Here is a 27243-nt window from a genome sequence, read left to right on the forward strand (position 1 = left end):
TACACGGACTAACACAGCCTAATATCTGTGTCCAATGGAACAGCTGACAATTTTGAAGTTTTTTTCTTCTGAAATTATCAATTACTTGAATTGACTAATTAAACATTTTAATTATTACTAACATCATACAGATGATTTAAGCATGACCATCTAACATTTGTGTGTGTGTGTGTGTGTGAGATGTGCTCAGAATAAGTGAATTGAGAAGACATTCTAAAGTTTAAGTAATGTAGAAAGTATAAATTTGGAAATAGTGGCCTCCAGAGTTGTAACCTTAAAATAAACCTTAGTGATGGGTTCTAAGTAGTGTAGGATATATTTGTCAACAGTATAAACCCGCGTCGCCTTTATTTCTTTGCTTAAACTGTCTTCAACTTGTCTAGTTCAGTTTATAAGTTGAGATTTTATTTAGGAAAAACCTGGATGCTTTTAAGTTTTACACTTTTTGTATGCCTCTAGTACTTTACCAAGCCAGACACAAATTACTAAGGTGTGTGACATATTGGTGGCCTGAATGTTTATGATAAGCCTTTTGTGTGAGAAATTTTCCTTTTGCTCTTTCAGGAAAAAAAAAAAAAAAAAGTCGTAGGAGAATTCTTGTTCCTACAGGTTGTGTAAAAAATGCCTAAACATACCTTTTTAGTTTCCAAGTATAGCTTGTAGAAAATTCCAAGTGTTACTTTGAAATATTTGTGATAGGAGCAAATTTTTGTATTCCTTCTCCTTCTACACTGGTCCTCTTTTCAAAGAGGTTATGATTACTTCCACTTAGTATTGGTGTTCAGTCTTTGGACTTTTGTGCCTAAACATACTAATTTTTATGGTACTATTGACTTCTTCAACAACGGATGTTTTACATCAGGGATACTTCATCTATCTGTCATGTTTGTATCTGTTTCTCTTCCTGGTACACCTTGACATTGACACAATGCCAAAACCTATCACATAATCAGGCCATGGTTAGTTGCTTCAGAGAGGAAAGGATGAAATAAGCCAGAATTTGGTTTTCCCATAGGTGTAAAAAGATTCAAATGATTAGGATAAAAGCACATCCTGGGTAGTCATAAAGAGTGAATCAAAACTCAGGATTGAGCTAGAAAATGCATGTAAAACTAATCATCCAAAAGTCAAACTTAACTTTAATTTTGATTTTAGATATTTGAGTTTTTCATTATTCCATCTGACAGTATACCATAGAAACCTGCTTCTTTAGGGTATCTCTATCTCTATCTACATTTATATCATCGATCTCTATATCTATATATATGCAAAAAGCAAAAAATGTAGTGACATTTTACTGATATTTATGTGTATTTTTTTAAACAAGAAATTAACTTATATATCAAAGTAACAGTCTACTTCATTTTTTCAAAGACAATATAAAGAAAACAAAACACATTTGCATATATTGACAATTTGAGGAAATGTATTTGTTTCATTTTGTCAATATCATAGATTTTGTGATGAAACAAAGTTGGCACTTCTACTTGCAGAGATATGTTGGGGAAGGGGGTGGTCTAGAAACCTGCCACACCAAGTGTGGTACATGCACCAACTACTAGCAATATCAACACCTGGGAGATGCTTAGAAATGCAGACTCTCAGGCCTCACCCAGGCTTTATGCTTCAGAATCTGCTCCTTAGCATGGTCCTCAGGGGATCGCTAAGCACATTAAATGTAAGAAACAATCCTCAGTCTAATTTATTCTTTGACTTTTTCCACCTCTCATCCAATTTCCTACTTCGTTTTTGCCCAGGAATCTCCCCTGGTTTTCTCAGCGAACAGTTTTTAGTTTCTCCTTTGGCTTGCTGTTGCTTCAGAGAGCAGATCTCAGGAACCCGGGCCCCCTCTTCCTTGCCTTCCTGGTTGATCTTCTTGCAGCTGTGTCTTCCCTGTTTCTGATGCAATAAATAGCCTGAAACAGCTGGCCCAGCTCTCCAAGCTTAGCATTAAAACTTGCAGGGAGAACAACTAAAATCTTCCCAACAGGTCATGATATTTATAATACCTCAAGACCCCAAAGCAAAAAGAAAAAAAAAACAGAAAATCGAATATGTGAATTATTGTCCTGTGCTGATGTGTAATCGTGTATTTTTCCTTTACATTTTCTCTCTATATTATGTTAACCACAATGTCCATGCGGAAATAAGAAGTGCTAATTTAGAAAATGTTAGATTAATATTCATTTGTTTTGTGAGAAACCGATGACATTCTTGAGTAAAAGCCCTGCATAGCCTAAATTGGTTTGGGATCGAACATCCTTGCTTGTATAATTGCTGGTTCTTTTAGATTCAGTAAATTATTTCAATGCCTAATTGTTGCCATTTTCAATATGACAAGGATAGATGAATTTTGTGGTATCATTGCTGCAAGCTTTTCCATTAAAAAGGACACAGAATAGCTGGAAACAACTTTAAACTTGTGATTGTTTTAATTTATTAACCCTAATAAATAGTAGTGCATCTGTTTTTAGGTTAATAAGATATGAATGTAAACTCTAGAAAAAAAACTTATAATAACAATATCACACCATATTGAATGATTGAAAAGCTGCTCTTTTTTCTCTTGTTTGTCATATAACTGAAATTTTGCATTCTTTTACCATCCCCTCCCTATTTCCTCCCACCTCCTGCCCCCAGCACTCACTTTTCTATTCTCTGATTCTCTGGGTTTGACTTTTCTTTTAGATTCCACCTATAAGTGATATCACACAGTAGTTGTTTCTCTGTCTGGGTTATTTCACTTATCAAAATGCACTCAAAGTCCATTCATGTTGTCGCAAATGGCAGGGGAAATCCTGTTCTTTTGATGTAGAGCAATGGTTTCCAATGCGATGAGGGGTTAAGGAGAGAGGTCATTTTGAGTTTGCCCTGTGAGGAGATTTGGCAATGTCTGTAGATATTTTTGATTGTCACAACTGGGGAGCCAGGACACTACTGGCACCTAGGAGGGAGACCAGGGATGCCAATAAACAGCTTAGAATGAACAGGGAGCCTCCCACAACACAGAATGATCTGGTCCAAAATGACAGTGCCTAGGTTGAGAAACCCTTATTTAGGGGGTGAACACTGGGGTTCTGTTAGAAGCTGTGGATGGCCACTACAGAGATCCTGGGAGACTACCAGTGGCTTCTTTCAGGTCAACCTATTTTTCCATCGGAAGCTCTAAATTCCAAAATATAAATTTAAAAAACAAACAAACAAACAAATGATTCATTCCAAATTTGAAATATATATATATATTTTTTTTGGTCATGGAATGATTATATCACCTGCGTATAGACAACTAGTATGTTTGGGGGAAAATGTCCAAGAGTGGCTCATACTTTCATGTATGCTTTTTCTTTTTTTCTTTTTTTATTCTCAAGTATTGGGAAAAAATTTAAGGAAACTTTGGTTTTCTCTAAATGAAAATCATGAAATTAATACTAAAATATGCAAACTGAAATTATCAAGGGGTCATGAACAGCACTTCATTTTTCAATAATAGAATTCTATTTGACAGGAATATTTTCTACCACTAAGTTTGTTCATTTTAGTAAAGCGGACACAGCAGTTACCTTCTTTGCCCCTATAAACTAGGAATTATTTTTTGAATTCTGGGCTTAATTATATTCAGAAATTTCAGTAAATAAGTCAATAGTTTATATATTCTTTTGATTTAGAGGACAAACAGATATATACGCGCTCATGTATTGTTGGATTACAACCTAGAAAAATCATTTGCTGACTGGGTACTTAAAAATATTGATTAACTGATAATTTCAATCAAGTAAACTTTCCTAGTCTAGTATCAAAACAGAGGACAGATCAGAGGAAGATACAGCTACATAGATTTACCTTAAGAAAATATTTTATGCTGATTAAGTAAAACAAAGGAATCATGAGTCTTTACTCATTTAATTAAAGAAATACTAATGAGAAAAGAATGGGGGGAAGATTGGGAGAACATATGAAAAGAAGTCTGAAATGAGTTATTCATGTATATTTGTGGATGTTAGAAATATGTCTCAAAATTAGAAATTGTGGAATTATTTTATTTTCTGCCTTCCTCCTTTTTTTCATATCTCTTAGTGTTTTTTTTTTCCTCTAAAGTTTTCCTTAGATATTTCTTGGTGCCTTAGTGATTAGATACTTAAATAAAAAGCACTCTTGGCCAATTGAAACCCACCCACTGTTCTCTGGCTTCTCCATGGGCATGGAACACAGATATTGTTCTGGTTTTCACCTTTAAATGTGCTCCTCTGCCACTTTGTGGGGTGAATGTCCATTCATCTGAGAGCTAATCATGAGAAGAAGTACAGTCATTTTGACAGAGAATGGTAAGTAAAGCTGATGAGACTGGAGCTGAATTCCAATGACTTCTGGGATAGGTTTCCTCCTGGTAAAAAGAGATGGGGAGAAAATAAGTACTTCATGCTTCTGGGTTTGCCCTGTGAAGACCCAGTATCTGGAGCAGCCGCCCTCTCCTAATAACCAGAAAGGTGGAGTCCAGTGAGCATTAGTGAAACCAGCCAGGGACTTTGACATCTCGGAACCACTGAGTTACCTGAAAGAATACATTCCCCTTGTTTAAGCCTCTCTTCTTAGTAACTCTCATACTTGCAAATTAAAGTCATACTGATAAAATATGCTGTTTTATCTTCTGGACAGATATCTTAATTTCTAAACGAAAGCTATGGTGATGCACAATTGTATTTTACAATGTTATTTGCATTTTCCCAAGTTATCTTTTTTTTTGTGTTAGCACAAATGATGCCAAAGATATTAGGTAGAGTAGTGACAAAGAATAAGTTAAGAATCAGGACATATATATTTGAATTCCTGCTCTACTGTTTATTGCTGTATGACATGATGCAAGCCAATTAACCATCACTAACATTTATCCTCATGTTTAATAAAAAAGAACAACAGTCATTCCATTGTCACAGCACTTTAGAGTAAATGAGAGTTGAGCAAATGAGATGTTTCTATATAGCTATGAACATATATATATACACACACACACACACACACACGTATAGTATATATAGATGATAATGCAGGTGAAAGAGCTACACAAATATCATTTGTTATTCTTAGATAAGTTTTGAGATTCTCCCATCCTAATCTAAAATCTTTTGCAAACTTCATTAATATGTCTTCTTAAATCTCAGTCTACACTTGATGTCTTGGATTTGGACTTAGGAGGGAAAAACAAAAATGACAGTATTGCCTGAAGTGCCAGCAAACCCCTGTCTCAATTAAGAGCCCAAAACATTTTCATTAGCATCAAAGGATTGTTATTCCATTGAACGTGAGCAGACTAAAGCTTGCATATAATATTGAACTACATTTTGAATTGAAAGAGTCAACATATGGTGGTTGGGTCGTTAATTTATTTATTTAAAAATTTTAAGTAATGGGAATTTCCTCAAAATTCTAGTATTTCTCCTTCAGTGAGACCTGACTCATTTACACCCTCCTGGCACCCTCAGACTAGCACATAACACCTGTTAAACTCGTCTACTTTGTTCTTTGTTTTACCTCCACAGCTTGTAACTATACATTAATAAAATTATTTCATTGATATTATCTCAGCCAGGAAACTGAAAGCTCTTTGAGGCCAATTCCCTTTTCATGAAATTCTGTTTTTTATTCTCCTCACTTTGCGGTCCTGGATTAGTTGTCCATAAATTCCAATTACCTGAATAAATGAATAATAAAAGCTTTCCAAAACAAGGAAGAATAACTCAGCTAATACTGATTTTGTATTTGTTGAGAAAAATTTGATAGTTTCTAATTTGTTGTTTAAACGGTGTCTGTGAATGATTCCACTCTCTTTTGAATGGCATAAAATGAAATTATACCATACGTTACTATATGTGCACATTATATATGTACATATACATATATTATGTACACATATAGTATATAGATATATATCTATAGCTATACTAAATATAACATTATGTGATTTTTTTTGTACTAAAAGAGCTATTTTGAAAATAGTGCCAGCATATGAATTGGAAATTTACTAAAAAGAAAACAAGCTAGTGGAAACTCTATATTGAAAATTATATTGATTGTTGTATAAGGGTAAAAAACCAGAATCCTACAAACAAATTCCATTTAATTGAAAATAGAAATATTTAAAATTGAATGAATCAGAGAGATTAATGGAAATAATAAAAATACTCTCTAAAACAAGTCATTGCTTTTCTGTTCTCCAGTATAGTGTAATAATTTACCTTCAATATTGGAATTATTGCTGTTTGTGTAGTCTGGTTTCTAAAAGAGTTATCTACTGGATTTCTAGCTTCCACTTTGTGAACAGTGTCTGAAATGTAGGAAGAATATTTTGACAACTGGGTGTCAACAATAACCACCTGGGATTCTGCTTTTGTGAGTCACAGTCCAAATTCTGCTTCATATGCTGAATAGTCCATCCAGGAAAATCAAATTTTTGACATATGTGATATGTGATTCTTGGTGATTTGAAATTTTTCTGCCTAGAATGAACGAGTCTACATATTTTAAATATGTCACTTTCACCTATTGTGTTGACCTTTCAAGGAAGGACGTCTGATCAAATTAGAAAAACATGGGAAAGTTTTACAGTTTTTTTTTAACCTTGACTTAAAATGCACTGCAAAAGAAGGGGATATGTGGATGACTGGTAGAAATCAGGAAAGCCGGAATTTATTGTAACACTATTTAACTTGTTAAAATGAAAATGTTATCTAGCATTTGTTTTAATAGAAATTTTATCTGTGCTTCCAAACAAACAGAAACAATTTTTCTCTTGCTAATGTTGTGTATTTCTATGTGAATCTTCCTCTCTGCATCAAAACAGTGTTTATTTATATTTTGGGGGTTGGATTAGAATTTTTAAAATATTACATGTAGTGTACTTTGCTTCTTTTACTTTGATGTACAGCTTTTGTGGGATTTAAAGCAGAGGAGACTTGAAACGTATTTGGATGGGTTTCATTTAGTTCAGCTTTGCTCATAAATTCGTTTGTGCTATATGATCCTCACTTAGCATGCAGTAACTATAAAGTTAAATAAAAAGCTAAGATCTATTCAAATAATTTTCATTTCTATTTTGAATGTTTAAATAGTTCATAAATTCAATATGATCATTTCTTATTTACTTTTTAAAGTAACTTAAAAAATATCGAATCAGACAACATTGTGCTTCTTGTGGTTTCTCGTTTAATAGCATTTGTTAAAAAATATAACCTTTGTTACCAAATTTTGTTACTTTATGCAACTTCAGATAAATGTACTTTCTTTTCAAAAAGGAATGGTTATTAAAATAAAAGCAACCTCAAATATAAATATGTGACTTAAAAAATATGGTTTTCACACTCAATTCCTTATACATTAAATTTGTTGAAACCGGTGCAAAATATCATATACCAGACTGAATATCAGTTTCCATATTGCTAAGAAATGTCCAGTTCCTTTAATATTTTAAAGAGTTTACTTAGAATAAACGTTGTTTTCAAGCTTCCAAGTTTTTGTTTGAATATAAGACATAAATACAACAGATGAGTATATACTCCAATGCAAATGAGTATCAATTTTGCCATTCCTTTAAGTATAATTTTGATGGGAATTTATAAAAATGATTGCCCCAAAGATTTGCTCATTTGTTTTTCTTCTTTATTTATTTTATTTCATAAGTTTATGGTTTTGACCCTTAGGATTATTATTCTCTGGTGATTAATTTCTTTTCAAAATTAAAAAAAAAGAAAATTTGCCTATAAAGTATATGGCGTGAAACACTTTTTAAGTAACTCTCCCATGTCCAAAGTAATAACTGGGGGCCTCAAAAACATTTAAATACTGTAATATTTACATTAGAAACTACCTGGAGTATTTCTTCAACCTTAGTAGCCCATTGATTCCCATCAGGTTTTCTTCTTTCTTTTTTTTCTCCTAGTGATGCTCACTTTATTCAGGAAGTATTATATGAATAAAAACTTTATCAATGTGGTATCTGAGGTCTTGGGAGTTGCTAAAATCATGTATCCCCTTTCCATGAGACCCAAGAAAGAAAACATCAGGGGGGTAGAGTACTTGATTTTCTGCAAGGCCTAAGTTTATACATTATTTTTATTCATTCTGATTACTTTTTAATTTGTAAATACTAGTTGTTAAAAATGCAAATCCTGAGTTTCCAACCAAAACCTTCTACATGAGAAATCCTGGGGTGGGGCCCAGAAACCTGCTGTTTCACAGATCCTCCATGTGGTTCTGATGCTGCTTAAGGTTAGGCATCGCTGTGCTCAAAATCATTATTGCTGCAACAAGGCAGGCATTACTTACAAAGGTATTTAGCTGCTGCTTGATACAGTGTGGTGGTTCATTGCAACCTGTTACTTAATACAGCACTGTGAATGATTCATGATTAATATAACTCTGGATGTTTTTAAATTTAGGATTGTACAATAAACATACAACAAGAAAAATCAGGTATTTTACCAACAACTAGAAGGATCTATTGTTAGCAATTTGTAACCAGAATTGAGAAGCATCACTTTAGAGTCATCACTTTACTTTCATGCAATGTTGGAGTTGAGTTTAAACTGTATGTAGTATCTTCAGTATTTGCAAATACTGAAGATATTTATACATCTGGCATCTATTGCTCATGATGAAAAGATGACATTAAAACAAAAAGACTAGAACAAAACATGAATTAAGTGATAGGAAAATGGATTTAAATAATATGAACATTCCCCATCAAGGAGTTACCAGAATATCAGGTTGCCTGAGAAGTACCTGAGATATTCCTAGAAAGTTACACAGATCAGGTTATAATGAATTTTATGTGCTCCACTAAAGATATTGGACATCAATCAAAGGCAATATTTCAACTAGGTGATTATGGAGGATGTCGTAATTGAAGAACAGACAGAAGTCAGAAAAAGCAGTTGGTAAATGGGGTCAAATATATGGTGATGGAAGGAGAACTGACTCTGGGCGGTGAACACACAATGCAATAAATAAATTATATATTATAGAAATTTATATTTGACACCTATATTATTTTACTAACCATTGTCACCCCAATAAATTTGATAATAAAAAAAAAGCAGTTGGAAATTACTGTGAAAGTTTTCATGATGGGAAACTAGGATCCACCCTGTATTCCTTTGGTTTTGTATCTTAGTGATTTTGCATAAGTTGACTTTTCACTGCCTTGCTAACACTCCAAGAAGACACTGTATTTTTCAAAGAATCAAATTTTATGGATTAACAGATCATCTTTATAATAAAATCATAAAATAAGGAGAAGCCAAATTTGGTAAACTGCGTAAGTTGTGAGACATTTGGGGGCCTCAGTAGAAATTAAAATTATTTAGTAAACTAAGGAAGACAAAGCAAAAGAAAAAAGAGGGCGTAAGATGCTCTAACAGTAAAAGTAATCAAATTTCCCTTCTGTATGACAATACCAGTCAATGTTCTTTGGGGCCTGAAGATAAGAATAAGCTAAATTTTAGAAAAATGTAAATGGTAATCTCCTTTCACAACAAGAAGTAACAAAACCATGGATCCAGCAACCAGGGAGATTCAGCCAGTGCAAGGAGAGAGAAGAAATGCAATATGGTGGTTTCAAAGAATCTTAACTCCCATTCTACACTTGGATATTTATTCCATGACATGGAAATCAAGAAAGTGGATAGCCATAACCTTTATGGATTTACTCAGAAGTCTTCAATGGAGTTTAAAGCTTGTGGATGATATGAATCAATTCTGTAAACTGTACCATAAAATCATTTGTCACCTGTATGCTTAATGTTGGATGGATGTGCTAGGTGGTCATTTCTCAAAATAGAATTAGTGATATAATTTTGACTTAAATTTGCCTATTCTCCTGAGTATTGGAAAGGCAGTAAACTACAATGTAATCATAAACCAAAATAAATAAATAAATAAATAAATAAATAAATAAATAAATAAATAAATAAAATAACTGTAGAATTTAGCGAAAATGTGTATTGATAGAGCTGTTTCATTTTTCATTAAGGGCAGCACAATTTTATCTTATTTGAAGCAGTAAAGTATATGTAAGTAATCGATTTTAAAGCCAGCAGCGATTTTAGAAATTATGGAGTGCAAAACCTTAATTATGTAGAAACGCAGCTAAAGCTGGGCGAGTCTTCATGACTTTGCTTTCTGGGTCTGAGTTCAGTGGTCTTTTCATTAATCCTCTCTGTTTTGGCTATGGAAAGTACCAAAGAAGGATTCAAGATAATGGGATTTAATTTTCAACAGACTATATATATACTTCATAGAATTTCAGGATAATTTTGTCTGAGCATCATGCCTGATAGCACCCTAAAAATTAACCAAGTCTTGGGATACATCAGTCATCATAGAGCGACTTTGCTCAGCTGTTGAAAAATGCTGATCTTTCATAAACCCAAGAGGAAAATCGGTTTATATAGGATTATTATTAGCTTTCATTTCTTGTGTATGCATATCCCCTCATCACAGCTTGATTTATGATCTAGGGACTGGGCTGTCACTTGATGACTAAAAATTCTTAACTCATTCTCTGACAACTGAAAATTGATTTTACCTTAGATTCACATACAAATCTGAATTTACTTGCATTGAAAGAATATCTTTAAATGTTAGCTTGTAACCAAAACAAATCTCATCTACTTTTATTTTTCATAAGATCCAATAAATGTTTTGAGATCTTTTAAAAAAATGGTACATCATTTTAATGTGAATAGTTCCAAAGCAGAAAGGTTAGATGCATTACATTTTAGCTAATAAATCCTCTTCAAGATTTAAAATGTTTCCAAATTGTTATTCTACTTATTTTTTCATTCTGAACTGCTAAAATTCAGTCGTTTTTTTATTGGATACAGAAATATGTGGTGTGTTTATGTAGCCTTAAAAATAATTTGTTAATTACAAATTAAGGTAACAAGTTAATTCTTCAACAAAGTTTGAAAACTAAAACATAAAAAATAATACAGGAGTTGTATAACCGAAAAATATCTGTGGTTAAATTGGCCATAGTGATCATTTCTTCTAAAATAAATACTTTTTCTTTTCTGAAATAAATGGCCTTAATTCAAAGAAAATTTCAGGAGTGGTAAACATTTGGGGGAGGACTAAGGATGATAGCATTATTCTAGAAAAATAAGTATATGGGGGTATTAATAGTTTCCAGAATCTACTGAGTTCTGAATAGTTTACACAGTATAAAGGGGTTTTGTAAAAGCTTTAGTATATTGGAATTAATTTATCCTGTTGTTCAATAATTGCTTGAGCTCCTACTATGTGCTGGGCACTACCATAGACAGTGGAGTTGCAAACAATACCAACAGCTAAGATTTCACAAAGTGCTATGATCTATTTCTAGCATTTTTCATGTATTAACTCATTTTATTCTCACAACAATTCTATGAAGGTGCACTCTCATTTTATAGAAGAAAATAATGTCCAAAGAATTTAAATAACTTGAACAAGATCATACACCCAGGAAGAGTCAGAATCAGAAATGGAAACCAGGCAGTCTGATTCCTTATATTATTTATATAACCTCTACGCTATACTGCCTCTTGTAAGAGAGGTAAGGAAGATATTTCCTTGGGAAGCTTACAGTTTGGTGAAAGAGAACAATCGTGGAGCAGCAACCAAAACACAATGGCAATATCATAATACACTATGACACAAAGTGTGTCATCAGTTCTCCTTTACATGAGGCAGGGAAAATTATATCAAGAGGTTGTGAAGCTTTAAAGATAAGTCGGAATAGACCAAGTATATGTGACTGGGGACCACACTCCCAAAGCACAAACTATAAAACACAGTGTATGCTGAGAGAAAAAAACAGCCCATGTAATCTGAAAACAGGTGGATAAATGGGTGATGGAATTTTTCAAGTTAAAAAAGACAGAATTATAGACTGAATTATGAAGAGCCTTGTATACCAAGCCAAGGGGCTTGGATTCTCTTAATGGAAAATTGTTAAAGCAGTATAGGAATTAGAGTTTACTCTGTGACTTAGGTGAGAGGTTCAAAGAATAGTTGGTTTATTACGGTCATCCAAGAAAGATATCTGGCAGGGCATAAAAGGAAGGTGATAGATACTGGGTCATTTATGGTCCTATAAGAAATGGTGTCAACTGGATATAGGCAGAAAGGAGATGGAGAATTAAAGTTTAATTTCTATGACATTATGTGTGTGATTGATGATGACTGATGTATATCTTAGTTTCTCCTAAACTGAAGTTTCTCAAATTTTAGAACGCATCAGAATCAACTGTAGGACACCACCCCTAAAATTACGGATTGCATTGATAATTGTGCTGGTCCAAGGACCACACTTTGAGGAACAATGTCCACGATCAACATTAAGGGATTCACCTGCAAATACATCTGAATAGCTTGGTTTTATGGAAGTTTAATGGACAAAAATTACATGATTTGAAAGGAGAGATCATGATCTATTCTCATGCTGTAGATACGTGTAGTCAGTTAAGATTAAGGACAGTTTTTTAAAATACACTGTTATTGTCACACACACATCAAAAGTTACACAAAATGTTCCATATACAGAGGGTGCAAAAAAAGTGTACACACATTTTAAGAGATGTTATCTATGTAGCAGTAGTTTGCCTTAATCGGAAGTGCCTGGATGCTGATGGTAACCACTTTGAGTACCTCTTGTAATTGCAGACGTCAAATGTGACTATATATTGAGTATTATAATTTTAATACAGTTTTTTCCTTTCTTAAAATGTATATATATTTTGGGGGGCACCCTCTGTATATATATGTTCATATTTATCTTTATATATGCACACACATACATATGTCTATCTATAAGACATGTCATAACATACAAAGTGGTATACACTATTATAGCATTTGAAATTCCGTATCATTATTTCAATATCATGAATGATTTATAAATTACACAGAAATAGGTATAAAGACTAAATTTTTAAGTACATGGCCACAGGCAGTTGCAGAAGTCATATAATAATACACTTTTAAGGTTTTGGTGGATCCATCCATGAGTATTTTGGCAGTAGAGGGTCTTTAAAAGCAAAAGGTAAAGCTTTTATCCTATTATTAATTTTCCGTTATGTCATTTACAATGTAAAACAGGTAATTTCTGAACAAATATTATAAAACAGAGCATGATATGTGATAGACAAAAAGGAGATCATTAGAAAATAAAATATAAAATTTAAAATAGAATTTAAATGACAACCTTAGGAAATGTTGACCAGATAGCTTTTCTTTCAGTATTCAATTTTCCTTTGTAAAACACTGAGATGATGAGATGTTACATTTGTAAAAATTATGTGTTTATTTGTTTATTATTGGAAAACTAAAATATATATTCAAATGAAAACAGACATACAAGAAAGGTAATAAAAGGACTACTATAAAGAATAAGAAATTATTCAAGTACTTGTTTTTAAAGTGTCTAATAAATGGTGGGGTCTACTGTCTATGGATTTACTGTTTTATAAGAAAGACTCCTCTCTCTCTCTTTCACTGGGTTTAAAATTTTAATTTATGAGGAAAGGAGACAAGAGGTGTAAAGTAAATTTTATTTAACAGCACATGAAAATAATTTATGAATAAATTAAGATTATATGTTAACATCAAAAGTTGTACAAAATGTTTCCATTTTTCATGAAACAAGCCCAAATTAATTGAAATGTTATTTTCTCTAGGTTTTTTTTTGGTTTTTTCCTTTTTTTTTTTTTTTTTAGAGATTGAAATGGCCAGAGAATAGTAATGCTTTTTAAATTAGGGACAACATGCATTAAAAAAATCATGCATAACTTTTAAAATTGTAGAACATCCTTTTAGAATATCCATAGAGGATTGATTCAATCTGATAGACTGAATCAGATTTTTCAATCTACCTACCTCTGGAAAGTATTGTTATTGAAACAGGTGGTGCATGCATCTATTTATTTTCGATTTATGTCACTGGCACTTTAGAAAGAGAGAGAACAAATCACTATCCTCCCTTTGTTAGATAGTTGCAAGTAGAAAATATAGTTTAATTGGAGTAACAATGTTGTAAAGTAATTGTAAAAAGATACAACAATATTGGGACCTAAAAATATTGAGTTACAGAAAGCTAAAATGACAAAATGCAAATTTTAAAGCCAGCACATTCTAATCATATATTGTAGCTCTTTAAAAGAAGATAGAGAAATGGCAGCAGAAACTGTAGTATGCCAAGAGACTGTTGAAATGGAGAAAACCATGCCAAAACAATGATAAAGTATTCTATACATCAATGGATTTTGTGGAGTGGATTTTGTGGACTATTGGTTTCTTCCTGAAACCAAGTATGTCTGACATGATTTTACAGACAGAAACGTAAAGGTTGCATGAAGTTTTGCTTTTGAAAAGCATTCATTCATTCCGTAAACAGTTAATAAAACACCCTACTTAATTGAGTCAGTGCCAGCCAATTTTTAAGGTACTAGTCTAAAGAGAGAACAAGCACTATTTTGAAATATCAGTTGTCTTATGGATTTCCTTTTCTGAAATAGAAAACCATTGAAACTAGTCAGATAGAAGTACTGTATCATCCATCAGACACTAATCAGGAAGTTTAAGTGATTAGTGTGACCTTATTTAAAACCTACCCACATTAAATACATAGAAAGAATAAGAAAAAGCCGTATAGAAATCCTATAGAAAATACAAAAGTTGTATATCTTTATTTTAATAAAATTTAAGAAGTCAAAAGAAGCCCTTTAAATGCAAAATTTAAATGGAGTGTCAATATGTGTCAATAATATCAATCATGTGTCAATCACATATTGATACACCCGTGATTGATATTAGTTAATAGGAACTTTTGTGTAATTTTTACTGTTATCTTCTCAGTCCATGTAATAAAATAATAAAATTTGTAATAGAGTTCACAAGTAAAGGCATGAAAATGGTTTCCTATGTACCAGGACCAGTTTGTTCTCAGGTAGGACTACAACCTACCAGCAGCAGCAGATAATTCAAAGGACCTGTTGCTGTATATCGATTTCCACATTCTGGGCTCTCTGTTCAATGACACTAGTGGTTGGGATAGAAAAACACATGACTCTTAAAGGATGTCAGTGCCATGCAAATGACTTCATATTAATTAAGCACCTATCAAGTCCAATTATGTCGTCATACGACAGACACTGCAGATACTAAATTCAAAGTGATAACGAACAAGTAGAATTCTATGGGGTATATTTGATCAATTGAATAAATGCTTTGAATTTTAAACAAATGGAAAATCATCAGCAGTCTTCAGGAAATTTGGACAGTGAAATTTGACACATATCCCTAATGTATGTATAACCTTTTTGTATTTAATGTGTGTAGGTAGCTAATGTACATTAAACATTGGCGGAAAAAAAGAGAAATTTGAAAGACTAAAACAAATAATATCAATAGCGGGGCCCATGCACCTCATTTTGGAGACCTCCTAATGTAGATGATAGATGGTCATTTTCTGACCAAGGCTCATTTTCACAATTTGAAAACTCATGTAACGTCCCCAACTGCGTATACATACCTTTGAGAAAGCTTCAATATATTGATAACAGATCATGTAACTGTCTACGTTACTGAAATGTTTACCAGGTATCAATTTAAGTTTAATATGTGTTAAGATTTTTTCATATGATTAATTACCTACTTCATATAAAACAATCAGAATGCAGATTGATACAGGCAGAACAATGCATCATATGTACCTGTAGGACATTCATAAATTTGATGTTGTTAGTGTGGGATTTGCTTCTTATAAATTTGAACAAGTTATAACACATTTTCCTGTGTTATACACACTGAGGACTGAGCCATGTGGGAGAAGACATGCTTGATGGCTTAGCTTTGGTAATGAGGGAAATATTATGAACAAATTATTAGTATAAGGGAATGGAACAATTGATTCATAAAAGCAGTAGAGAGGTAGACTCAGGTATCATGGCTGGGTTGTGTGCCACTGAAAATCATTTATGTCCAATTGCCTACTCCAAATTCTATTCAATCCTTTTTCCTAATTAGAAAAAAACCTTATTTTATTCAGACTTTCACTGTACCCTGCATAACGAATACATTTCCAGCTTCTATCAATTCAAAGTGTGTCTATATAACAAAGTTTTGACCAATGTGATGAGGTAAGCAAGGGTGTGGGGCTTCTAAGAAAATGCTGTACAGGAAATCTGGCACTTGGATAATGGCTGGCACCACAGCAGCCATGTTGTCATATTAGGACGAGAGCCACATACTGGGGTGGTGTAGGAAAGAGCTGGACGGAGGGAGCCTGGGTCACTGCTGATGTCATCGAGTTGCCACAGCAGATGTAAACTGCCTACTTCACACTCTTTATGTTAGAAAATTAGATCTTGTATACTAATGAAGATTTTCCAGGTCCCATCACTACCAGTAGAACATAACTACTAACTAATACACCAACCATATATTATTTGGAAAAACTTAACCTAAGTCTAGTACGGGTATGTGCAAACACATACACAGTCTGTATTCTGTATATAAATATCATATTAGAAGTAACAGAAATTTAATATATACAAATTAAATGTTAATACATAAAATTAGCCAATCCATTTCATAGCCTGCTATATCCTGAGCCTCAAGAATGAAAACTCTTCTTCCAAATTCTGTTTGCAGTGATCAATCTACCTATACCCTTAAAAATAGTGACTGGTGGTTACAGGAGGCTGAAAGTGGGACCTTTGTTTTTAGAACTCATAGATATCCCATGTTGAAAAACTATTTTAAAAGGCAATATTGTTTTAAAGGAATTTTTTTTTTGAATAAAGTTTCTATCCACCTTTAGATTGTAAAGTAGATTTGTGTACATTATTTCACGTACATTCTTGGGTATTTTAATTCATTTTCTTTCTGGATCATAAAAGAAATTGTCATCATTATGGTGTTCATACTAATTTGTATCCATGTGTTCTCTGCTTTATCTGATTACAATACCAAATCCCATCTCTAGTTCAATGAATGATCAGAGGCAACACAACACACGTAAGTCATATATATGTTAGAATTAACGAAATACTCTCAGTTGTATACTTCTGGTAAACGTAAAACAATGCCTTCATGCTGTTTCTTATTATGATTAAAGGCTTTCAGAAACTACACAGACCCTCTTTCTCCACCCCCAACCTCCTTTCACATATGGAAGTTTTAACTTAGGGTCAGGACCATTCAAGACGTCTAGGTGATTTTACTCATCTGTTTTTATGAATAATACTTAGGACCTAAAATATTCATACTATTAAACATTTTAGGGAGGACTAATGGAATACAAACCATTATATATTAAAAAAACTGGAATTCACATTGTTCTTCTTTCATTTATTGTTTCAACCTTCAGAAACTTACTTAAAATTTTCTAAAAGAACATGCTTAAATCTTCCATCCAGTAAGTTTTTTTTTTTTTGCAGAATGAAAACACAATATAACACAAAATGAACACTATTTTTATGATTATAGGAATACCTTTAATGCAAAAATGAATGTGAAAGAGCGATTTTTAGCATGTTTCTAGATAAAAGAGTAAATGTAAGTATATCTATGTTGAAAACAGTTTGAAAGTACTTACTATGAAATAGGAACTAAATTCCAGCCTTTTAGGTACCAATCTGCTAGGTACATTTAGAAAAGCCTCTCTAGGTTCAATTTTTAGTATCTACCTGTAATATTTTCTCATTATTTTATTTTCTATTTTTCATAAATAATAGGTATATATCCATAACCTGAAAGAGCTAAGTGGAGAAAATCTAAATAGAGATTATTTCTATTATAAAGCATATTTAAATAAGCACAGCTGTAATAATCACTGCACTATCTGTTAGTTACTAACTGGTATGTATAAAATACAAACTGTAGATGTTTAGATAATGGAGATACCCATGATGAACTGGGATGGTTAGGGAAAGAGGCCCTCAGAATTGGACATTCATCTTAGCCTTGAAGAGTGTGTATAAATCCAAGAGAAGACGAGAATGCTCCATAATCCCTGCACGGGATTCATGATCCCTTGCTCTCCTGCTTATTTCTTTCACACTAGTGACAACTTCTTCACTGATGTTGCTGTTGCCTTTTGTTTCCAGACGCCCCCAAAGTACAGATTCACATATTTAACTTCCTTCTTAACATCTCCATCTCAAATTAAACTGATTAAATACGGATTTCCTTTTTCTCTCCCTATCCCAGCTCTAAAACATACTCCTGTAGTCATCCTCATCTTAGTTCATGGCCACTCCCTCCTTCCGGGTCAACTTTGATTCTTCTTGCACATTTCACTTGCAATAGTGGTAAATCTTGTTGTTGGCTTTTCTTTCAAAATATATCAAGAACATAGCCACTTACTACTTCCACTGCTACCACCCTGGCCAGGATACCACCATTTCCGCCCCCCCCCGGATTATTGCAAAAGTTGAGCTCTCTGCTTTGGCCTTTGTCACATTACAGTTCCAGTCACTTAGAGTGGTCCTATTAAACTATTAAATCAATAGTATAGTAACAGCTATGTGCAATGGCAGAGGGATAATAGACCTCGTGGGGAGGGGTTATCACTTTGTGAGGGGTGTAACTGTCTAACTACTACAGTGCTTTCTACACCTGAAACTAATAACACACACACACACACACACACACACACACACACACAGAGTAGTGCACCACTCTGACAATTAAGTCCGCAAACTCGTCCTAGAAAAATTGGTACATACCTCCTTGCTGAATATCACTACAGTCACCTTCAAAGTACTCCCCTTGGGAAGCTATGCATCGATGCCAGTGTCAAGTCCATCCTTAAAGGCAATTTTGGAACTCTTTTTCTGGAATGGCCATCAGAGCTGTTGTCCTAACACCCTTGATGTCCTAAATGTCATCAAAATGTCTTCCTTTCAATATTTACTTTATCTTTGGGTAAAGAAAGAAGTCATTGGGGGCCAGATCAGGTGAGTAGGGAGGGTGTTCCAATACAGTTATTTGTTTCCTGTCTAAGAACTCCCTCACAGACAGTGCTGTGTGAGCTGGTGCATTGTCATATTGCAAGAGCTCTTTCGGGATCACTTTTACACACATTTTTCTCAAGCCAAGATTTTCAGTTAAGATTTTCCTAACTTGGATAGTTTCTGGATAGTTTCTCTATCCATGTTTACTTGGTCTGTTATGCTTCTTACAAGCATAGCCAAGCATTTACAAGCATTGCTTCAGCCAATGATTTTGACACACAATTCCATGAATGTCTGCGATGTTTTCATCAGTTCTGCTCGTTACTGGCTTCCCTAACCTCTCCTCACCAGTGACACGTTCTCTCCCCTCAGAAAAATGTTTAATCCATTTGTACACTGCTGTTTTCTTCATGGCATTATCCCTATAAACTTGGACTAACATGTCCCTGATTTCACTTCCATTCTTGCCTAGTTTAACAAGAAATTTAATGTTTTCTTGCTGCTCTAATTCAAGCTCAGACATTCTCGCGATGGCACACAAAAACACGCAATAATAATGAACACCACTCAGAAATATACCGCCACTCGTCGACATGAATACCACTGTGAGACAGTGATATACCAAGGTTATGAAACCTTACCAAGCTGTTTGTGCAGTGCTGCCAGTGTAAACCCACGGTGGCAAGGTCACGAACTTAATTGTCAGACCTCGTGTGTGTTTGTGTGTGTGTGTGTATAATATTAAGTCTACTATGTCACTCATTTGTTCACAACCATCCAATGGTATTCATCTCACTCAGAGTAAAAGTCAAAGTACCTAATAATTGCCTGCGTGGCATAGATGATCTCCCTCCAGTGATATCAGTAATCTGTTTCTATCTGCTTCCTCATGCTCCATCCTTGCTGGCCTCCACTGTGACCCTGAGCAAGTTAGGTCTGTTTCTTTTCTCTGGGTGTCAGCACTTACTCTTCCCTCTTCCTGCAAATGTAGCACATGCATAAGGCTCTCCCTTTCATATCCTTCACGTTTTCCCCTTTAAGTGTCAGCCTCTCAGTAAGGCTTGCATTGATCACTCTATTTTCAATGTCATTTCCTCCCTTCCCCAACATTCCCTGGGGCACTTCTACTTTTATTATTTCCATAATACTTATCACTTTCTAAATTTCTGTATAGTGTATTTAATTAAAAAAAATGATTTAAAAAAATTGTACCCTTTTCTTTAGAACAAAAAGACAGGCCTTTTTTTTTTTCTTTTTTTTTTTTTTGGCTCCTTTGCTTTCCAATTTACCTTCAGGGCCCAGGACAAAGCCTGACAGAAGATGAGCACTCAATAAATATTTGTTGAATGTTTCAATCAATAAATAAATTAATTCATTAATATCAATGGATTGTATATGCTTATATAATGACAATGAAGCTGTGTGAATAGAGTACAGAAAATTATTGTCTCTTACAATTTTGAAAATACTGGTCTGGAGCCTAGTTTCGGAGACTGCTTTGTTTAGTAAATGGCTATAATAAAAGCATATTTTAAATTCCTTGATCAAGTTAGGGTTAATTTTATCAGTCATGAAAAATAATTCAATCATTGGGCAGTCCTTTTGTAAACAACTGTCTAACTGTCTGTAATTGGTAGATTGGGCAAAAGACTGAAAAACGTAATACAAAGTTATCAGAATTGAATGGATAATGGTTTAAAAATAATGGAGCTTTAAAAATTAATGTTTTTTTTTGAGACATTAGGGAGGTATCTATATGTTTCTTCCAAAGATAAATATACTCAGTAGGCCATTTTTTTCAAGAAACACAAAAGTATATATAAAATGATTTTGATTGTAGAACCATAATAATTGTAAAAGATGGAGAATCAATTTATCCACAATCAAGCAACTAGTGCTGATATATAAACTTTAAATTCTAGATAACTATGGAATAAGTTATTATATATTCAGCTTCTCTTTACTGAGCTAAAAAAAACCCCAGGCTTTATCTTTTAAAAACCTTCATAAATAACAGTCTTATCTTCTTTTTACTTGTACTCTTACCCAGAAAGCTACATATAATTTTAATCATTCCATTTTGGTGCTTTTGTCTACACAGTTTGGAAAAGGGAATTCATCAATAAAAAATAATTGTGCTAAAAGGTTTGGAAGAGTTTTGTTTGTTTTCTAAAGACAAAATTTCATTAAAGAATTCTTGAAGTCTGTCAAAGTGACATCTATTAAGCACTTACTGTGTATGTGTCTGATAGTATTGTACGTTAAACAGGACAAGATGACTACATGATATGATTTCCAGGTTGAAGGAGTTTTGGAACTAGTAAGAAACAGAAATGTGAAGTTTGTAGATAATGCAGAGTATTCCAAAATATGAATAATGATTTCATATATTCTTCAATTTCAATAGCTTAGAAACTAGCTTTGAAATTGTAACTATAATTTCATCCAATCTATGTCATCTAAAGTTCAGAAAACAGGTAAAATAGCTGTTTCTAGTTATATTAAGATTATCGATTTGCATTTATTGTGCTTACCTTGTGTAGGGCACTGTCAATATAGATTATGCATGTTGTTTCATTTAATCTTTGCAAAACTGCATTAATTTCAAGTATGATATTAACCACAATGGTGCTACTACAGATGAGAAAGAAAACAAAATAATTAAATAAGATTTCAGATTAGATCAACTACAATAGCAATCAATTTTGATTGTAAGGGTTGCTTTTGCATTGTTAATGGTAGAAATTCTGAAAAGGGCAAGAATCAATACTTTTTCACAATGCCAGGCTTCACAGAATTCATTTGTAAAAGAAAACAAACAAACAGTAAAATAACCACAGTTTTAGTTGTATTTTAACAGGTTTAAATTTTTAAAAAATCTTCTCATATACCTGTTGTTGAAGGTCGAATTTTTTTGAGAGTGAAAATATGGCTTTAGTGATTTTTTTTTACAAGATCACCCTTTCTCATCTTTGAAAAAACATTGAACAGATTCATGGTTTATACAGTATGTAGTTAAATGTAGCTCAACGTTGAGAACCAAGTCCTGCTGCAGTCCTAGGAGTAATTACAGCTGTCAGTGCTTTCAACATGAGAAAACAACCTCGTTTCAACTTTACAAGAAACAGATTGTAAGTATCCGGAAAAAAAAAAAAAAAAAGAAAAGAAAAAGAAAAGAAGAGAATTGACAATTGTTATGTGATGAATAGTGTGGTGATTGTTCAACTAGTCAACTGGGTCATTTGAAGGGATATATTTACTAGAGGCTGTTGGGAAGAAGATACAATTTATATGCAAGTCCAAGAGTATTTTATGAATGAACAAACAAAAACATGAGTACTAAATATCTTATCAGGACAAGACAAATGACTAGTAGACTGTTCAGGGTAAAGAAATGGTGTCTAAAGAAGTCTTAACTGCTTTCATGTGAGTTTTGTTTTCTGTGAAAGCACTTCTTTTGTATCTCTGGGTGTTCCTCACATCTGGTTTATTTGGATGTTAGAAATCCAGGACTTCCTAATACTAAACAAGAAGAAAGTAGATGAAGTTGGCAAAAATCATAAATGTGTTATAAAAAGAAGAGCAAATACTCTTATTTTTAACAGATCTCCAATAAGTAAAGTTTATTTTTTAAGCAATTTGTTTTGCATATAGTGCTTCCTCTGTTATTCTGTGTGTGTGTGTGTATGTGTGTGTGTGTGTGGTAATTTGATGTGCTTTTGGCAAAATTAGGACAAAGGGACAACCTCAGATGTCTGAGAAACTGGCAGAAAATATAATCTATATAATCTATTGCTTTTGGTTTTTATTCCACCATGAAGTAAGACCTCAAGGTCTGGTTTTCTAGTGTCTGCTATTTTCTCCTTCCCCCCTTTTAGTAAGAAAAACTGTTTGTCTTTTCTTATCTTAGGCAAAAATAAAAATGAACTGAGTTGGAAAATTATCAAAACCAGTTAATATGCAAAAGATAAAAGATGATATTAAAGTGCCAGATAGGCAAATTTTTATTCTAAAACATAAGTCCACTATAAAAAGTGTTAAACGCACATGTTTTTCTGAGTGCTTTTGGTAACACCATTTTTCTTTATCTCTTTATAGTCACATATGTCCATTACATATTTTTTTTTCCTAAACAAATTGTAATAAGGGCAGCCAGATGACCTAGGACAGAAAACAGGACACCTCTCGTTGCCTGGACAGGTTTCAAAATTGACACAGCATCAGTGCACAAATGAAGTCAGATAATGTGGTAGAAACAAGGTGTCTGACTCTTAATGTGTGGAGTGCAAAAACTGAAGGAATAGAATAAACTTTAGTGGACAGTTCTGGTTTGCAGATATATAAAATTGAAACTGTGATGAAGTGAAGGTTTCTACTGAGATAAAAGCCAGGACACTGAGGTAGTGTGATCCAGTGTCCCAGTCTTGGCCAACTGAATTCTACCCTTTTCTGATTAAATCACATATTCCCAAGGTTTACTCCAGAAAAATTAAGAAAAAAAGAGATGCCTACTTAAAAAAAAAAAAAAAAAAAAAAAAGGAAAAAAAATGCCAGCTATTTATTAATGTAGCTTTCAAATAATTTCTAAGCTTGCTAAACTAAACGAATTCTATTTGACCTCTATTAACAGGAACCCTTTCTCATACTTCAGCTGTTATCCATAACACCTGTAGCAAATTCCTATGGTGTTTTTTCACAAAGCCAGATCTCTTGCAAAGCTGGTGGAAGGGGAAGAGGAACAAGTTGCAGACAATATCACATTTCTTTTAGGTGTTTTTTCTGATTTCCTTTGGGTTCTGGAATATGTGCTTAAGTTCATGATTATCTACCTAACCATGCTGTTTCAAGCAGATGGCTGTTGTAAAAGGGTAACATTAGGGGGATAAAGACCAGGCCATGGAGACCCAGAAACAGAGATGTGTGTGTGTATAGGGGTAATTTGATGTGCTTTTGAAACCCTCTGGGGGCTGATGATACACATATTGATTTCACAATTATCCTATAGGTGACTAATTCTAGGAGTCTCTGCATGTCTCTGGAGATGCAGTGGGAAAGAAAGAGAAAAACTTACCCTTAAAAGAGGGAAGTTAGACAGCAAACATCATTAATAATATATATAGTGTTATATGCTAGGGTGAGATATGCTATGGAAGAAAATAATACGTAAAATAGTATGGAGGAAAATAATAAGTGAAATTAAAGCAGGGGAGAGAAACATGGAGGATCCATGAGTAAGGTTGAAATTTTAAATAGGATTGACAGAGAAAAGCTTGAGAAGGTGTTATAAAGGTTTAATGGTGGTAAGGCCTTTCTACCTACCTCAGGTGGAAGACTCTGCATTTGTTTGTTTATTTATTTATTTATCACATACTCATGTAGCTCAGTATATAGCAATGCTTTAAAAGTACATATTAATTTAATCCACATGGAGCCCTATGAGACACACTCGATTATCATTTTATTCATGAGAAAACTAAAGTAAAAAGAAGGTAAGTAAATTACCTAAGGTCATATAACCAATAAATGGTGGAGACAGGATTTAAACATAAACACCTCCAGCATACTCTAAATCACTTCTAAGTGCTTCTCCAAAAAGTAGAAATATGACTGTAGACTCTTCAACTCAACTGAATATCACTTTTAATGTTAATGATAGAGGTTACGTGGTTTCTAATTGTAAGACCTCATCTCTTAGTTTTCCATTAGGGTACAATTGTAAACTGGCGAGGTTTTATTTTTTTATTATCTATTAAAAGGAGATTTGAAAACATACAATTTATTGGTTGGCTATTTTATTTCGCCAAGAATTCCCAAATTTGTCCACCAAAGGCTATCTATTACTCCAAAAAAACTTCAGATTAAAATTTTAAACAAGGGGAAATAAGCTTAGAAGATGCTACATATCATGTCATTCTTCCAGATTCACAACAAACCAACACATTAATATTTTAAAGAAATTGAGAAGTCCAGTTTTAAAGAGACATTATTTGCTTTTTTTATAAACTCAATGTTTCTCAAACATATTTTACAATAGGCCTTTATTCTTAGCAGTAACTTTTAACATAACAAAGGAACAGTGTTTAATAAATAGAACCAAAAGAGGATTATTGGTTCAAGCTATTTTTCAAACTTGAAACTAGTTCTATCTGAAAACATTAAAAAATTTGTAGGCCACTGCATATGAATAATATAAATGTACTTAATTTTCTTATAGAAAGAAAAAAAATCTCTTACACATACAATGTGGAGAGAAAGAAGAAAAGAACTATATTTTTCTTGTTATTTGCCTAAATAGTACATTATTGTAGGGCAATGGAAATATATTATAAATAACTTTACCCATATCTTAATAAAATATACATTAATTATGAATGACTTACTTTAGTTCACTTTGTATTAATATAGCTGGCATAGTGCTCAAATGTTTCTAATGAGATTTCACTGATTAATTAAGCCAAATTTGTTAAACATTTACTATGAATTTTGATACACTAGAATTTATTTCTAATATCATTTCTATAGCCCTGATCATTTTATACCAAACTGCACTTCTATTTACTAAATCAGATACTCATCTTATGAATCAGAGTTCTTAATTTTAAGCATCAGAAACCCATTTAGGTGAATGAGTCAGAAAAGGAATTTACTGAAAGGAACATCAGGAAGACCTGACAACCAGCTCAAACAGCAACAGGATCCAAGTCAGGGAGGAAAAGTGAAGACCACAGCAAACACCGACAAAATCCCTTGGTGATGTCTCTGTCATCATCACCTTTATTTTATCCCTGGCTATGGCATTGGCAACACTGAAAGGGCTCCTGATGGAAACTGGATAGTTTTGCTGAAGCCACAGCCACAAGAATAAATTTCCCACCGTCTTTCACTGTTTTGGTCAGGAATATTTAATGAGCCAAGTACTAGTGGCTAGTTAGAGCCACAGAAAATAAGTGGGGAACATTTGGTGGTTGTGTGTCCAAATATAGGAAGATAGTTCAGTTCCTGGGAATCCAAAGTGAATAAACATATTTGTGGTCCCTAATACTGTTACTATTTTTAATTTTACCATTTTAATTGTTATGTTAGAGTACATCCAAGCACTCAGTGTAACAAAACATTAGCTTCACCTGATGATTAGTGAGATTTAGTGTGGAGTATAAGCATTATTTATTAAGATATTAACACCACCCTGGTGACTCCCTAGACACCACCACACCCAAATCCTGGACCACCAGAGGCACTGTCAGGAACCATCAGCCAGCCCTGCCCTGTACAACCCAGGAAGCTCTTTCAGCAACAAACAGCTGGTCTCAATTTGCTTGCCACCAGAGGCACTGTCAAAGCCAGCAGCCAGCCCCAGCCCATGCTATAGTCTATCTTGGACAACTCTTGAGGATCAGTGGGCCCCAGATATGCAGTGGTGGGTCTCAGTGAGCTCTGAGCCTTTTTTTGAGTAGCTCCAGGTACAGCACTGGTGCCAAACCAGAATTTATATTAACCTGGTAAATACCACTAAGCCCATCCTGGTGAATCCCTGAGACCCCACATTACCCAACTTGCAGCCAAAATGAGGTATCAAAGAAATATGTCCAAAATAAAAGAACAGGAAAAACTTCAGAAAAAGAACTAGTCAAAATGGAGGCAAGGATGCTAACAGATACAGAGTTCAAAATAATGTTTGTAGGGATGCTCAAGGAACTTGAGGACTATAACAAACAGATAGCAAGCATACACAAAAGGACATAGAAACCATAAAAAGAACCAGTCAGAAATGAAGAATACAATAAGCGAAACGAAGAATGCACTAGATGGAATTACCAGCAGACTAGATGAAGCAGAGTATTAAATCAATGATTTGGGAGACAAGTAGAAAATACCCAATTGGAACAGCAAAAAGAAAAAAGAATCACACACACACACACAAAATGGGATAGTATAAAAGACTACTGGGACATCACCAAGCACAAAAACATTTGCATCATAGGAGAAGCAGAAGGAGACAAGAGAAAGCAAGGGATTGAAAACCTATTTGAAGACATAATGACTGAAAACTTTCCTAATTTGGTGAAGAAAACAGACATACAAGTCCAGGAAGCAGAGAGAGTCCCAAACAAGATGAAACCAAATAGGCCCACACCAAAATACATTATATTAAAATGGCAATGGTTAAAGACAGAGACAGAATCCTAAAAGCATCAAGAGAAAGGCAATTAGTTACTTACCAGGGAGTTTCCATAAGATTATCAGCTGATTTCTCAAC

The 27243-nt window shown here is 33.6% G+C and overlaps 1 protein-coding gene across 1 annotated transcript in view; it reads left to right on the forward strand.

The window, feature by feature from the left end:
- The window catches only part of EPHA3 (EPH receptor A3), a 356361-nt gene that overhangs the window by 19200 nt on the left and 309918 nt on the right, over positions 1–27243 (forward strand).

This window comes from Rhinolophus ferrumequinum, chromosome 2, assembly GCF_004115265.2.
Source record: "Rhinolophus ferrumequinum isolate MPI-CBG mRhiFer1 chromosome 2, mRhiFer1_v1.p, whole genome shotgun sequence".
In the NCBI taxonomy this organism is placed as follows: Eukaryota; Metazoa; Chordata; class Mammalia; order Chiroptera; family Rhinolophidae; genus Rhinolophus; species Rhinolophus ferrumequinum.